The sequence below is a fragment of the Watersipora subatra genome, chromosome 11 (assembly GCF_963576615.1).
Source record: "Watersipora subatra chromosome 11, tzWatSuba1.1, whole genome shotgun sequence".
NCBI classification, from domain to species: Eukaryota; Metazoa; Bryozoa; class Gymnolaemata; order Cheilostomatida; family Watersiporidae; genus Watersipora; species Watersipora subatra.
In genome coordinates, this window is record NC_088718.1 from 6,396,204 (window position 1) to 6,413,156 (window position 16,953).

Below are 16,953 nucleotides of genomic sequence, written 5' to 3' on the forward strand. Positions count from 1 at the left end.
GAGAGGGTGACAGCAAAGGCTAGTAAACAGGTGGTTACAGATGGTAAAAAGTGATTGGGAAAGTCGTTGAGTAAGTGATTGCGCAGAAAGTTAAGCAGGTAATTGCATTGGGTGGATAGAGGGCAACTGCGAAAGAAGGTAAGTGGGTGCTTAAAAAAGGTGGCAAGCGAGTGAGTGAAAAGTGAGTGAGGAGAGTGGCAAGCGGATTAATGTGGTTGGTAGAAGAAGATGCAGAAGAAGATGCAGATCTCAAAAATATTCATATTTTTCACCAGCCATATTTATTATTAAAGAGATTTAGTTTGGAGACTTGCTACAAGTTAGTATACAATGTACATGTATTTTGGCTCAACTGACTTTATATTAGATTATACTATCTGCACATAATGAGGGTAGATAATGAGGGTGTCAGGTTGGCCTAGTGGTAGTGCCTTGTCAACCATGGGGTTGGTGGTTCGAGTCCTACTTAATGCCAGTCTGAAAAAAAGCTCTCAGCAAGTTTTCAACCCTAAATTGCTGGGTCTTTTGGATCTAGACCTTAACTTGGAGGTCCCGTGTACCACATTGACAACGCCGGCACATTAAAGATCCACCTCTGTCCTTCGCACATTGGGCAAGTGGAATGGCTACCTGGCTCTGTCAGACTGGACGTGTTGCAAAAAGGCATCCCTTCAGGTTAATCTGACAGTTCCAGAAGAAGCCCTTGATTAGTGTTAGGACCACCCAAGGTAGCTTATGAAAAACTAGTCCTGGTGGTGTGTTTCTCTGATCATGAGAACACTACCAAGCATTGTCACTACATGACAGAAGCATGCCATTATTCTGTACATATTGGTATATATTGAGTGTAGGTAACATTGGAACCCACTTGTATGTACATGGAGTAGCACATGCTGAACATGAGATGCATGCTCCTATACATCTACCGGATGCTTATATTTGGGTAGTATGCTAACTAGTACCCCACTTCTTTCACAGAAAAAGATCTAAGGTGTTGCTTGTCTCATAATTTGCAGAGCAGTTTGCACACATGCTGTAATATGAGGTTTATAGAAATACTTACAAGAATAACTTGAGATTTGCAAAATCTGATGCTCAATTGTTGCCAATCCTACCAGTCCATCATCTACCCGTCATTTGTAAACATATAGAAACTAGATGAATGCCCGGCGTCGCCCGAGCAATAAAATAAGTGTTTGCACAGAAAATTTATTTTTATTTAACATATAACAACAGTTACGGTTCTAACTTTTAAACTTCATATTATGAGAAATGTGTTTTGTGTAGTTCAAATAAATTAAAAGAAAAAATAAGACAATTGTAAAATGCTTTTAAATATAAATGTGAAATAATTAGCAAGTAATGGCTAAACAAAGTCTGTTTTAGCTATGATTACAATGAAAGATTACTTAGTATACGATTTATATGACTCTAATTCATCTCAGTGTTGGCATCATAAGATGAAACTATCATATAGAGTAGTATAGAAACTCATAGTAATAATCTAATGTAAACATTTCTGGTAAAAATCATCAAAATTTCATTAACATAATGTGCATATTAAAAACTAGTAACAAAATAACATGATAGCCTTAGTAGCTATAGTTACCTACAGTAAGTTAGTGTATTTAGTGAATATGATCTACAATAAAATGTAACATTACTATGTACTACGTGCAGTACGTTATATAGGGAGTTCTTACCTTTGAGAAAGACGTATAACATAAATGTTGAATTTAATTTAAATGAATTTAGCTTACTGAACACATACTTAAAGCTAAGTTTTAGTATGTGTTTTTTCTGTAACTTTGTCATTAGCTAAAATTTAATCGTCTATCTGCCTTTGGTTTCATTTTTACTACAACTTATTACGAATAACGCTTAACTGGGATAAGAAACCACCAAGCATAGTATCTCTTTCAGGCAATGTGGGAACAGTTTTGGCGAGTAGCATATCTGTATTTGCATTATTTCATTGTAATCAGTACAACGACTGTCAAATTTTAATTTCGAGAAAAATTTTTGTTGATATTATATAGTATGGCGATAAAAAGTCAAAAAAAGGTTTTCTGCGTAAGGCGAGGACGAATAAGCATCGTGTCCCATATAATAAGACAAAAAATTGTATAACAGAGACATCGTAACCCGAGGGCGCACTGTATCAATTAATAATTTACTCTGTGCACTCAAAAAAAGGATCTACAGTATATGGTGAGAGCGAAGGATGCAATAAGATCCTAGGGATTACAAGCAATTGTAAGCAGACATGTGATTTGAATGTTGCAAGTTGAAATCTGTCATGAAGGTGATTATTCATTGCTAAAACTTCAATGCCATAATCGAACAGACAAACCACAGACAAACATTGACATTTATTTAGATAGATTAGCGGAATGGTACCTGGCGTGGCACGGGTATTAAAAATCAGCTTATAAACAATGAGAAGGAATTTAGTTGCCTGCCACTCACTATTAGCCTGGCACATTGCCAACGGCTAATTTGATTAAGCTTACTAATGAGAGTGATTACTCTTTCAGCGAATTACTATTACATGGAGCTAATATTACTCAATGCCGTTGCGCCATCACGTTGCGTAGTAAGGAAAGATGTAGTGTATTTGCTCCCATATAATGTCATATATTGCCAGACCAATATATCAAACTTGTGTGGATTAATTAGCAAGCTGTTGGACTGGCAAATGGGAGGTCCGAGATCAAATCTTCTGCGTTACGGATTCTTTAATAAGGATTTTAATAGTGATAGTTGGACAAACAAACACAAATTTTGAGAAATTTATCTACAGATTGAGCATCTATTTTATACAAAGTCAAGGACTTAAAAGTACCGAGCGATCAACTAATTTTAACCCATGCTTATACAATGCATATAGCTCATCAAAGTCAAATACTGAGAAGGCTTCTAAGATATTTCTAGCCATTATCTTCAATACGAACGTTTTAAAGCACAATAAAAATGAATTGAAACTATGTAAAATGTTCAGCGCTGCTCATCAAAACTGCAATGAAATTGCCTGACTACATTAAATGCAATGCACTATCTATAATACATATGTGTGTGGGCGAGCGCGCACATACACATGCATGTATTCAATACTTATTTGATGTATTCGGTAGTTCAACACTGTGTCTTCTTGTAAACCTAAAGACAATGATAAAATATGTTACTCTGATCATCAGTGGCAAACAGTAATTTCTGCATGCTGTGTGCTTGCTGTCCAGTGATTTGATAATGAACTATGGACACCTGCATCAAACAGGTTATCAATGCTTTTTAACATAGTGAAAGATAAGACGATTCTTTATTTAGTACTTGATTATGATACTTTTGTGAATTGATGTAATTTACTGAGATACTGGACTAAATATGCTCAAAAACATTTTGGTCAGCTGTCACAAGTTTTATTTTAGTGTGTGTTCTATAAAGAAAAGGTTTTTGTAGTTAAAAATGTTTACGGAAAACTTACTATCACCCAACCAGACGAGAGATACTTGAACAGGAAGGGTCAAAACAAAGACCAACATTCTTAGGCCATCAATATGAGAAAAATGTGTAGAATATGTATATTTATGTGAAAAGACATTAAATTCGTGCAGAAATGTTGATTTTCCTTTAGAAAGTGTATAAAGAATAGAATTACAAAAAGGTAAAGTATGCAAAAAAAGGGCAAAATGCTTTAAGGCTCAGAATCTATCAGTTTATCGAATCTTGTTGTACTTGCGGTTGATGAGCTTTTTTTAGAGCTGACTAAAGAAGAAGATATCCAGCTAGGCTTGCAGTACCACACTAGTTGCCTTTGTTCCTTGACATCATAGTATAGCCATCCATTCCCCAGCTTGTTCCTCAACTGCAAAAAGTAAAACAAAATTTCAAAAAGTCAGATAATGAAACCAATTTTTAAAAGCATATAAAGTTTAGTGACGAGTTGTTTAAGTTTATATCATGTCATATATTATGGCACTCAAGATATATTATATTTATATTAGTTATACTATTTTTATTAATGTAATATATAGACTTGTATATATCATATATATACATTATATGGTTATGCCTAGGCAAATCACATTCAGCATGAATGAAGTCGTTTAGTTGCAAGTTTTCACACTTTGGTTCATTCAATTCCTTTTTTTATATAAAACTTTTGATGTTAAGCGTCACATTTTGGTTGCCATGCAGCCACTTCTCAATAAATAAAACTGTGCCAATGATTGGCCAACTTCAAGGTTAGTTTAAGCTAGAGCCAAAAAAGCTGTTGTTTTTTAAAGCAGATATAATTTTCATGTCAGACTTGAGATCAAGCTTCATTAGATGCAGCTTCTTGATTTATCATGTTTAATTGCTTGTATTAATATACTGAACAGATAATAACTGAACAGACCTTCTCGCTATATTGCCTGAACTGTTGGATCGGGTCTCAAACTATTTTAGATAGTTGGCTTTATAAAATGAATTCAATATAGTTTAGCATGGTCTGGCGGGTTGAAAGTGATTTGAGTTGTACACATTTAGCAGTGATAATAAATCCAAATGACAAACATTTACACTTATATTTCCAAAGGGTGCTGAGCTGATGAACTCGTCGTAATCAAAGAATGAGAAGCAAGATGGAAAGGGTTTGTCTCAGTAGATTGTACAACTTTCTTTGAAAAATTGGAAAGCCTACTGCTGGATAACTTTCTTCAACACTGAGGTATAAAATCTAAACACAGTTTTTGATTTGGTCAAGTTAACTTTGGACAAGTTATTCATATTAGAAATGTTAAAGAATGTTAGCAATGCTAGCTTGAAAAAAAGTTGCGGAGAAACTTAACTTGACCAGGTCAAAAGTGGTATTTAAGTTCTATGACTGAGTTTTTTCAAGAATGTATCTTAGCTATTTCTCTTTGTAAACAAGAAATGATTATACAATTTATAATAAATCTGAGGCAAACTTTAGATAAGCTGTAACCATAACCTATCTTTAATGTATATAGGATTTAGACAAGTCATAACTGCAACCTATCTTTAATCTATATAAACTTTCATTCAAGTTTGCAAATAAAAATTCAAACTGCTTTTACTCAAATTAAAGATTGAATTTGAGTTTGAATTTAAGCAATTTTGAAACTAGGAATCTCAAACAATAAATAATAGTGAATGTTAAAAACTTCTACCATTAAAATAACAGGGTTTGAGATTGAAGCAGAAACTGACTTGAGTTGCTGCTAATTTTTGATGAATAAAACCTGACGAATCTGTTTTTGACCAACCTGTGGTCTTACCCTTGGTACGTTCCATAGCCAACAACCAAAACGCATGATCAAGATTGTATGAGCTGCAGTCAGTTTCAGAATAGACTCCTACAATGTAGATTAGATCAACTATAGCATTGAATTAGTGTGTGTGAAGTAAAACTACAGCAGTTATTATATCTGATAACAATATAGACTTGCCAGCAAGTTTAGATGACAATTGGTAGCATTTTAGAAGAAAAAGAGAACATAACCTCAACCAGGTTTCCTCTTTCAGTTGCAGTGCAAATGCAAAGAGAAAGAAGCTAGATTGCTTTTTCACTTAGTGGCATTAAGTATGTCAATAAGTTAACATACTTAATATTTTTATTAAGCATGTCAATAACATGCTCTGATTCAAACTTGGTGAGCGTCGTTTGAATAGTGAGTCATAGCTGTTCTATCAGAAGGTCTGTTGAATAGTAACTGTGTGTTTACTAGTTTTCAATACAGCTACCGTTATAGTAGCGGTATTAAAAACTAGTAAATATAATAGGCTAACAACCTTGTAATAAGGTTGTTAGCCTATTATATTTTTGAACATAAGTGTGCGAGAGACTGGTTTGCCAGATGACTCAGCGATTATAATTTCTGTTTCCCTTTGACACTTGCATACAAAAAACTGTTACTACAGACTAGTACACCAAGTCATTAATATATGTCATCATTTGGAGGGCTGTTAAAATTTACTCTTTCTGGATTGGACGATTTTTAGACTCTAGATCGATGCATCAATTGCAAAGGTTTCGTTTGGTATGACAAAATAATATGAATGAATTAGAACCTTGTTGCTGTTTACTATTTGCAGAGCCATCTTTCAAAAACATAAATCTACCCAGGCATAAAAATCAGGTTTCTTGAGATGAATGGCTTACTGAGCGTAAGACCATGTAGTACAGATTTATGTTGCATGTTGTTCATCATGTATAATGTATGCCTTGAAATACCAGAGAGTTGTTTAGGGTATTTAAACTTACCTGAGCTGTAGCTCTGAAATGAGCCGCGAGAGGCATAAATTGCCACACTGAATGGACCAATATTGGCGACAGCAGACATGAGGGCAGCTTTATCACCTGAGTGGACTTTAACATATCACGTGCCAGTAGCTCCAAAAGATTTAGGGTCAAACTTACAGGTATCCTGTTTGGCAGTGTAATGATACGCAGCCTCTGTGTCTATACCTACAAATGATTCTACGGTTTTACCACAAACAAAGTTTGGTCATTTTTAAGACGGATCACAAGGCCTACTCATACAGCGGAATACATGCTTTCTTATAGTGACATTACATAATGATCTTTTAGTAAATGCCAGGCGTTGCTCGAGTAGTAACAAAGGTTTTGCATAAAAAATCTATTTTTAGTCAACATAAGCAACATTTATTCTTCTCACTTTTAAATGAAGGTGTTTGTTTATTTTTGTGTGTGTTTAGCCAATGCATGATTCAGGTATTTAAAAGGCATAGCTGGAACAGATTGGAAAAAACATTTATACAACTGAGTTGCAATAGTATGAACCAATAAGAAGGATAGTGTTGAAGTAAATTTACTGAATAATTTAATTTACAAAATTAAATTATTTAGTAAATTTGTAAATGTAAATTTAATTACTGAATTAATTTACAAAATAATTATTTTGTATCTTGAATATAATATTGTGAATCCCCAACACTCACGTTCGAATTTACGCTGTAATATCAGCCCAGGTTCAGTGTGACAACACAGCTCCCTCCCATCTGCTACAAGTGCTCCCAAGTTTTTGTTGGAGCTTTAATCTATCTGAGTGGTTATGTATGTAACCTGCAGTGTTATGGCACTGAACATGTGAATCTATGTGTAAATAACAGCAAATCTTTCATTTGTGCATTTTTAACCCAAAATAGTCACAATGTCAGACTGTACCTTAAATTTCGGAACAAAGTTTCTTGTGGATTTATGGATTTTTCTAATTTTTTTGTTATAGTTGGTACACCATGTCTACAGATGTGCCTCTCACAGTTTTATAAGAAATACAGTTATTATCCTGATTGTGAGGCTTGATATACGTACATACAGTACATAATAATGGTGTTAAGTAAGATATATCTGCTGTAGATAAGAGCGTGCATCAGCAAAGGTTGTAATTCAATATCTTGATAGATATTCTATAGTTCTTTAAATTCTATTAAATTCTTATGATAACTGCAGGCCAAGTTGTTTCATCTGATTCTTTCACAGACTATCAATAGGTTAATTGCCAAATCAGTCACATTTAGCTGGAAGCGTATGTTCAAAGATACCATGAAACCTTTATCTGAATCCCATAGCACTGTATTTTTCTACTATTTTCCTATAGTGGCGTTTTATTAGAAGTGACGTTCAAATAGAGGGTGACACTGTATTTTTTGACTAGCTTGTCAGAATTTTCGGAAGATAAAGTTAACCTGTTTACGGGTGAAGGGATGCTAATTTCACCTACATTTAGCACTCTTATTCAGACAGAGCGACATTAATGCCATCACCTCAGCATGTTTGCTAAACCATTTTTCATGTGCATTGAAATAGCAGACAGAATTAAACTATAACTTATTGATCAAAAGATATTAGCCAGATACGATTATGAATTATTTCGATGTCGCTTTCAAAGTATTATTACTATGAGTAATCTTTAAAGCGAGTTTTTAAAAAGAGGCTGTAAAGCTTTGAGTTAAAAAATGGACTTTGATACACCATGAAAATGGTTGTTATGTCATACGGTGTTCCTGAAGAGTATCTCATTGTTTATTAAAACAATTTAAAGTATTCAGGTTAGATCTAAAACCAGATTATGGACTGTTATGACTTAATTATTATGGACTACACAATATGAATCTAAAGACAATGGATTATGTTTAGACCTTAATTACTTCGAATCAGAGTGTAGTTCTGATGATTGTGACGATCGATCTGCTCAGGTACACCGTCACTAAAACCATGGCAACCGCTACAGCAATAACAAAAAAATAAATTGTTATTGATGTAACTGTGTCATTATTAGTACCATTTTATAGACACTTTTCTACTGATCACTTTTTATTATTCGTTTGTAAAGATCAAAGAACGTCAAAATGACGGTCAAATAGAGGTGGTGTTCAATTTAAGGGTGGTGTGATATTTTTCAGCCTTTCTTCTATAGTGAGATTTTATTAAAGCTGAAGTTAAAATAAAACTGGCATTTAAATAAAGATTTTACGGTAACTCTAAATTGTGTATGACTAGATGTATGACTATACCCGATTCCACTAAAGATAGTTTTTCGACATTTTTCTCTGCCAGCTTTTGAATGTATTCATGGGTAACTTGAAAGTTCCTTTAGTTTTTAGTTGATGATTTTATTATAGAAATTGCTGAAGCACTAGCCTGAACTTGGGACTCATATTCTGCACTTACGTTAGCAATGCTACTACAATATCTCAGTTTTAATAATTTCAATGCTCGTTTGCATCTCGTTTTATTAAAACTGATAATCAACAAATAATCTCCATAAACCAATTACATTCTTTTGGCCTTAATTGTAAATATTTGCAGCTATTTTATTGCTAATTAATTAAGTAATTTATATGTTGCCCTTGATACGTTTCTCTAAATTTTTTAATGCCAACAACAAAGACATACCGTAAAACTTCTGATTGAATACCTTCTCCATTTGCCTCCTCTATTTGAACGCCACCTCTATTTAAACACCACTCTGAGAGAAGGGTTGAAAAATAGAGCCCCACTCTCTAACTGAACGCCACCTCCATTTGATCGCCACTGTGACATTATTTCATCTTTAGAAGCCCATAATATTAATTGATCAGTACGAAAGAGTTTGCAAAATCACATTGATAATAAATCGTTCACATCAATAACAACTAATTCTCTCGTTGTCTTATTGCAGAGCTTTTCGTTTTTTTCGGTAAAACACTAAAAGCAACACTATAGAAATAATTAGTTACTGTCTCAGGCTAATAGTAGTTTCTTGTTTAAAGTGGTCTTGATACTTCAAATTACTTGTACATAAAACGGTTTACATTTATGATGGTAGATGAATGACCAGTTTTATGGTGAAGGTTGCGTTTAGCCAGCAAACTTGTACGCATTGTATTTGTACTAAATACAACGCGTAAAAGTATTGCTCTGCCAAAAAATTTGTTTGGACGCTAATATCGACTAGTTCAGCAGTTCAGAAAAAAATTTGAAGTCAGAAAACATTGCAGAAAGTATTAAACAACCAGAAGAAGCTTGTTCCATCGAATGTAACAATCAGACCGCAGCTATCCGATCAATTGACTGAAATATTTTTGTTTTAAAAACATTAATTTTTGTTCCTGCATGTGATATAAGTATGGTTCATTTATTTTACTTGTTCATGAATATATATTTTGTAACATTTGATCGATTATCATTATATAACTTATAAATATGCAGGTTTTTAGCATATTATTTGATAGCATCATTGCGGTAATCTGATCTTACAATTGATCGATGCTCATAACTCCTCTTTTATTGCACATAAAAAGCTAGTTTTTACTGCAAACTGTAGCAAACATATCAATGAGTGTAATAACCTTTTATGCAACATTGATAAATCTAGATATAAAATAAAAATCTGTTTTCATCTTACAATGAAATAAAAAACTGAAAACTTTAACAAATTGAAAAGCAAGGCACAGGCTATAATATCATTGCAGATTAATTGCTAGCAATAGATAACAACTGGTAGAGATTTTTCTCGGCTTCTCAATGCATATTTTATTTAAAGATCTTTCACAGTGACATCAAAGTTTGTTACAAACGTGTGTGAGTAGCGACATGAGACTGCACTGACATCTTCACTTTGGCGCACAGCAAGTAACAAATTGTGTTACATAGGACATCATGTCCGTCATAATCAAATCAACTGCGTTGACTTTTTGTCAAAACAGTAATTATCATTTTGTTAGTTATTTTGTTTAATGAAAATAGAGAATCAATCCAATTTCTCTATAGTGACAGTAAATACTCGATTCAATTCAATTCTTATTAGCAAGATGCTTTGAGTCAATACAGTGCTACAGTAGCCTGGGCATGGCTCTCGTGGGGGATTGGGAAAGAGAGCCTGGGACACATAGCAACACGCGAGAAAGACAACTCTAAAAGTCGACTTCTGAAGTCGCTAATATCACAATCATTTTTTCCGAAGGAGTATCATGTGACGGTCTTATTTATGATCTACGCAAGTATTACGGTATGTATTATTTTTAATCTGAATTGGCAGCAAACAAACGCTGGTTAATAAGTATGAAAGGTTGGTCGCATAATAAATCAATCACAAGAGCTATATTATTTCATATGTTCAATTAATTATGTTTTGATTTAATTATAATAATAAGTTAAATCAATTAAATAAAAAAGTTTCACAATAACAATACAAACATAGCAAACGTATAGCAATAGAACAACAAAAATGAATTGCACGCTGCTAGTAAAGAAAAGTTTATCTAGTAAAAAGTAATCTCAGTTTTATTTTACTCGCGAGTATTTTGATTACTCGCGACAGTTATTATGAACAACTCGGACCTACCACTGCAAAACGGTGCCATCTGAAAGCAAATACTCTTTCCGAAGCTAGTAGGGAAAACTATAAATTGGTCAAAATCTGCGATAGTATGTTGTAAAGCTTGAAACTGTTCTGGTCTCAGTGTGACTATGCCTAGCTTTGATAGTAGTTTTTGAATCGCTCCATTTTTTATTTTTTATTTATCAAAAAATTTTTATCAGTGTAGGAAATTAAACTGCTAACGTGAAAACGCAAGAGAATAGTAACCTATGGTTCTTATCATTTTATTATCAAACGGGGTGTTACGTAACCACTCATCCTATCAAAAATATAGAGCTTTTTACTAGATCAAGTCACGTTACCGTGACAATAGGCTTTTAATCCCGCTACATCTAATACATCATGAGATCCGAATCTAACGACACGCTTCCATTAGTATCAGTCTGAGCGTCATATGTAACATATGTCGCTTGTTTTGCAGAAGTTGTCTTACCTTTTTTTCGCTATGTGTCCCAGGCTCTCTCTCCCAATACCCCACGAGAGCCATGCCCAGACTAGTGCTACAATAAGTAAGAGATACCAGAGAATTGATTCTTTTCGGTTCAATTGGGATATAGGGTTTAGAGTATATGGTTTACATGAATAACATACACATGCATTTGAGGTTTACTTCAGTGTTATAAAAGACTACTGTCCTGTTGATTGATAAACAGCCATTGCTCGTTATTACTGCCGATCGACATCGCTATTGGCAATAAACCTCATGCATATCGCATTTACTAGCATTTTACTGAACTCTTTACATTCTTTACATTCTTTACATTTCAGGTTAACATTTATCACAGTAGAATAGACATATCATAATAATAACCAAAAGCCAACACTTCTGCATAATATTTTGTAGATACATCTAAGTCTGCCAACTAGGTTGGGTATAATTAATACATACATGGTGTACATGTACCTGTACATGTAGGTTGAGTGACTATGTTACTATATATATTATATATATAATATATATATAATATATATATATATGTAAATTTCAAAGTTTGTCGTCATCTGTTCTTTCAAATGTCTGCCTGTCCAGTTATAGTTATTAAAATCTTGGAATGAAAAGGTTTAGAACTCACAGAAAATGCAACTGTAAGATTTAAACCATGTATTTAACTACTGAGCTATACAGTTCTTAGAATTCTCTCTTATCATATACCATATGTACACGTTAAATGATGTAATAATTAATATATTGCGCCCATGCATTATGATGCCCCTGTTATGAAATATTGTTGTCTAACTCTATGAAACACTATGCTTTTTCATTATTTTTTCATTAGGGTGAATTTTTTTCGCCACCTGATTTCAACAATAATTTCTTTCAAAATTAAAATTTGGCGATTTGCACTGATTACGATAGATGAAATAACAAAATGTCAATATCCTATTTCGCCACTAATAATGTTATCCGTTATGGTAAAAACAGATTTGCAAACAGATATAAATGATAAAAATTTAGTTCGAAGTTTGGAGTTTACTAAAATACATACTAAAACTTCCTTTAAGTATCTGGTTAGTAAGCTAGATTTTATTAAGTTAGATTCAGCGTTTATGTTACACATCTGTCTTGGAGGTAAGAACTCTGTCCGTAGTACATTGTAATGTTACATTTTCCTGAAGATCATAACTACTAAATGCACTAAAGTTATTGTAGGCAACTATAGATACTAAGGTTAACATATTGTTTTGTTACTAATTTTAATGTAGATGATTTTTACCAGGAGGTGATTGCATTAGATAATTACTATGGGTTTCTATACCACCCTATGTGTCTTTACGATGTTTTCGCCTTTTGATGCCAACACTGAATCGAACTAGAATCATATAATTGTATAACAAAAAATTGTTATTGTAATTGTGGTGAAACAAACTATATTTAGCCATTACTTGCTAATGATTTGACATTTACATTTAAACACTTTTACAGTTTTATTTTCCTTTTAATTTGTTTCAACTAAACACATTTTTATTATATAAAATTTGAAAGTTACATTGGTTTGAAAAGTTGAAAAACCTTTACAGTTTTTTTGTTTACATAATTTATTTGAACTGCACAAAAAACACTTTTCTCACGGTATGAAGTTTAAAGGTTAGAATGGTAAATGTTTTATATGTCAAATAAAATAATAATTTTCTGTCCAAAGACTTTTTTATTTCCTGAGCAACGCCGGGCATTTAGCTAGTATAGACATACTACTGAATACTACATACTAACATTTTCTCTTGCTCTTTTTCAGCTTTTCTTTTTTTCTACTTTCTATTGGTCTTTAAGAAGATATGTAAATGTTTAAGAAGCAAACCTAAACTTTAACTGTTTTATTTAACTTTTGTGTGTGCATGAGCAGGTAGCCAAATGTTAGCCTCTTTTAGGTAGAGTACATGGCGGTAGATGTTACATATTTTTTATTTATTTTTTCTTTTTGCTTTTTTGGTATTTTTCTTTTTATTTATTATGCGTATTTACAAAAGGTCTTTTTTAGAACACCTCAACTATGGCCTAACACCAGATATCGTACTTGCATAAAAATGATATTATGGCTGTATGATTGTGGTGAGATAAGATTTGCTGTCAACACGCACAGCTACGTACACTTACAACTTAACTGCCTTTTGTTGCTGTGACTCGCTCACAGTGAGAGCACATTTTTGACATTTTTGGCTGTCATAACTCTGAGCTCGTTATTAAGTGAAAACTGCTTGTAATTGATGTAAAGCGAAGACTAGCTTTAGGATATTTTTACAACTGCTTTATTGCTTTACAGCTGGATAAAAGTTTTGTCTGAGTTTTGTTTGTCAGTAAACTGATACAAAAGTCATGTACAAAAATAGAGAGCTACTCAAAAGTTTTCCTCATTTCCACTCTAACCTTAGAACTAAGTAAATCCAATGCAATTGATTTAAATATAAAAAAGTTATATATCTTTTTAATTTTAACAATGTACATTTTTTTGTGATGTTGTTGTATTGCTTGAGTGTTAAAATTTATTCTTTTTAATTACATAATATTCTCACTCACTGAGCTTTACTCTGCGTTAATGTGACAGCAAAATTTAATTGATATTAATTTTCTCTCTCAAGCCACTGCATTAAATTCTTTGAAGTTTTTTCAAATAATTGAATTTCTACTTTTCTAGTATAAATTCAGCTATTTTTGATAATTTTAAGCATCCATTTATCTAAATAACGTTTAGGGAAAAAAGTTGACACTTAACACCGCTTAGCAACATAGCAGACAGAATATTGTTTACAAAGACGACTACATAAAAAACAGATAAAGGATATTCTGAGTATTAAGATGATGCCAAGTTTTTTGTGTTCTTGTCTTTTTTAAGACAAATTACAACTGGGAATATTTGAGAAATACTAAATTATTGTAGATGGCTTACTTCCAGGGTACTCTTTTGCAGTGGCAAAGTACTTTTGCCGTATATACCGGCATAGAAATTACTGCAGAAGCTGCTAGTAATGAACGTTTATTGTATGAATTTTTCTACAAGTTGAATTTACTAACTAAGGTTTTGAAAAACTGCAAACTTCTGTCATAAACTTAACACCCCAAGTTATCAGTTCCCTAAAAGTCATTGATTTAATTTTCCTAATATAATTACAGAAGTTCTGTAATTATATCAGGAATCCATATACCTACGAATGACACTCATAAGACTATCATTAAATGCCTTCCACTAGCCCTACCTTCTGAAGATTTCACTGATTGGTCCAGCGTACACCAGCCCAGGAACCTACTGTCAGTTTTGGATAAAAAAAACTTTAGACAGGAAAAATTAGATGTTTTTGGCAGTTTTCTGTAGCTTATTAGCTTAGCTTATATTTCTTAAGATTATATCATTTTGTAAAGAGTTTTCTAGCATAAAAATATTAGGATATTGAGCAATCGCTGTCTGTCTGTTTGTCTGTTGTCATGGAAATAATGATGTTTGAGGTAGTTTTGTTGTCAGTTACCATTAGATACAGATTTTTGCTGCAAATTGATGAAAAGCACCTTGAATGCATTTAACTCAACTCTATGTGCCATTCTCTTTTTTGCCATTTCCATCGCTCTTACCAAACACTTTATACCCTTTTCACGATTGCACGTGCTCAATTATTAATTAATAGAGGGCGCCTTTGGGTCACGATGCATATTATAAAAGTATTTTTGCCTCACTTTATGGAATACAATGTTTTTTCCGTCTTCACTATTAGTGAACGATTTTTCATTTTTATGAACAATTTTTATTCAGTGTTCATAAAGGTCAAACAAACTGTTTTTGATTTATGATCAAAATAGTGAATGTTCAACAAAATAAAAAAAATTTTTATTGAGTCGCTATCAATGGCGGAACTCTAAAAAGATTGCCTATTAAAAGCTTAAACAATGGGTACACTCGTTGCTACTCGGTTGTCTAACCAGTGTATGTTTATCTGCATAAGATGTGGCATGTCTTCAGATGTGTCTTCATGTCTTCAAACGTTTCAGACGTGTTCACGCAGTAAGAACTGAAACATCTGTGATTGGCTGAAAATGTCTATTTTTTTCTTTTAGTTCGTTTTTATTTCTTTGCTGAACACTATCTTGCTTGCTATTCATCGTTATCTCACCTTAGTATATCTTTCTGATTTACTTCTAGTGTAAGACTTTCAAATATGACACACACTTCCAAATATGTTAACGCAAATACTAAAAGAGGTTTCAGTAGACAGAATTGTAGACATTATTATTTGTAAACTCATTTCAGCATTACGATTGATTGCATTGAATTATACATAAATGTTCTGTCTTTTTCAGGTTTATAGAGGCTTATAGAGGTTGCGTAATAAAGAGTCATTCATTCACCAGCCACTTTGCTTGCAACAGTTAGAGTTGTGCATGAGAGCTATTACTCATTTAGTATAAGACAACCTCTAGCAATACCCACTAGCAAGTGGCTAGTCAGCACTGACTTCCACAACAATATCAAGACTGCGTTAAAAAATAAACTATTATTAACTTAATACTGTTGCTAATTTATTCTATTGTGCTGCAATAAAAGTTTTTAATGAAAAAACCTAAATACTTGGAGTTAAAAAATGAACTTCGATACAAACAGAAACAACAAACGAATTATTTGTTATTGATGTAATCGAGTCGTTATAAGTTCAGTTTTGTGGACACTTTCCTACTGATCATTTGCTATTAGCGGTTTGTAAAGATTAAGATTGTCAAATAGCGGCCTTCAAATAGAGGTGGCATCTAAATAGAGGTAGAGTTCAAATACAGGTTTTACGGTATCTCTAAAATATATGTCACACGCTGTTTCTGAAGAGTATACTAATCTAAGTTTTAAGACCTGTTTGTAAACTATTGTATGGGTCATTCTGGAAAAAAATGAGTCACTACATAGACCTTCGAGACTTCCAATGAGACTGTAGTTTGGACCATTTTGACGATCAATTGTCTCAGGGGTGCTGTCACTAAAACCACGTCAACAACAACAATGATATAAATGTATATTGACGTTCCCTAGTCATTATTTATGTACGTATATTGATATACTTTAGTCATTATTCATTATCTCTTTGTAGAAGATTTACTAATGATCAAATTTTATTCAGTATTCATAAAGATTAAACAAAATGTTTTTGATTTATAACCAAAGTAGTGAATGTTCAAGATAATGACCATTTTTTTTATTTGCCATCGATGGCCAAACTCTAAAAACGATTGCTTGTTAAAGGGTTAAAGCTTGGATAAACTCATAGGTACAACATTTGGTTGTCTAAGCAGTGTATGTTTATCTGCATAAGATGTGACGTGTCGAATAAATATTTCAATCATGTTCACACAGTGAGAACCAAAACATCTGTGATTGGCTAAAAATGTCTATTTCTCTCTTTTAGTTTAGTTTTATTTCTTTGTTGAACAGCATCTTGCTTGCTATTCATTGTTATCTCACCTTGGTATATCTTTCTGATTTACTTCTAGTGTAAGATAAGAACTTTCATACATTGTGATTTTTCAGATTCATTTTGCTAATAGCAAGATACGATAATTTTTAAGCAACTGAAGTATTGTTTTCCTTTGACTATT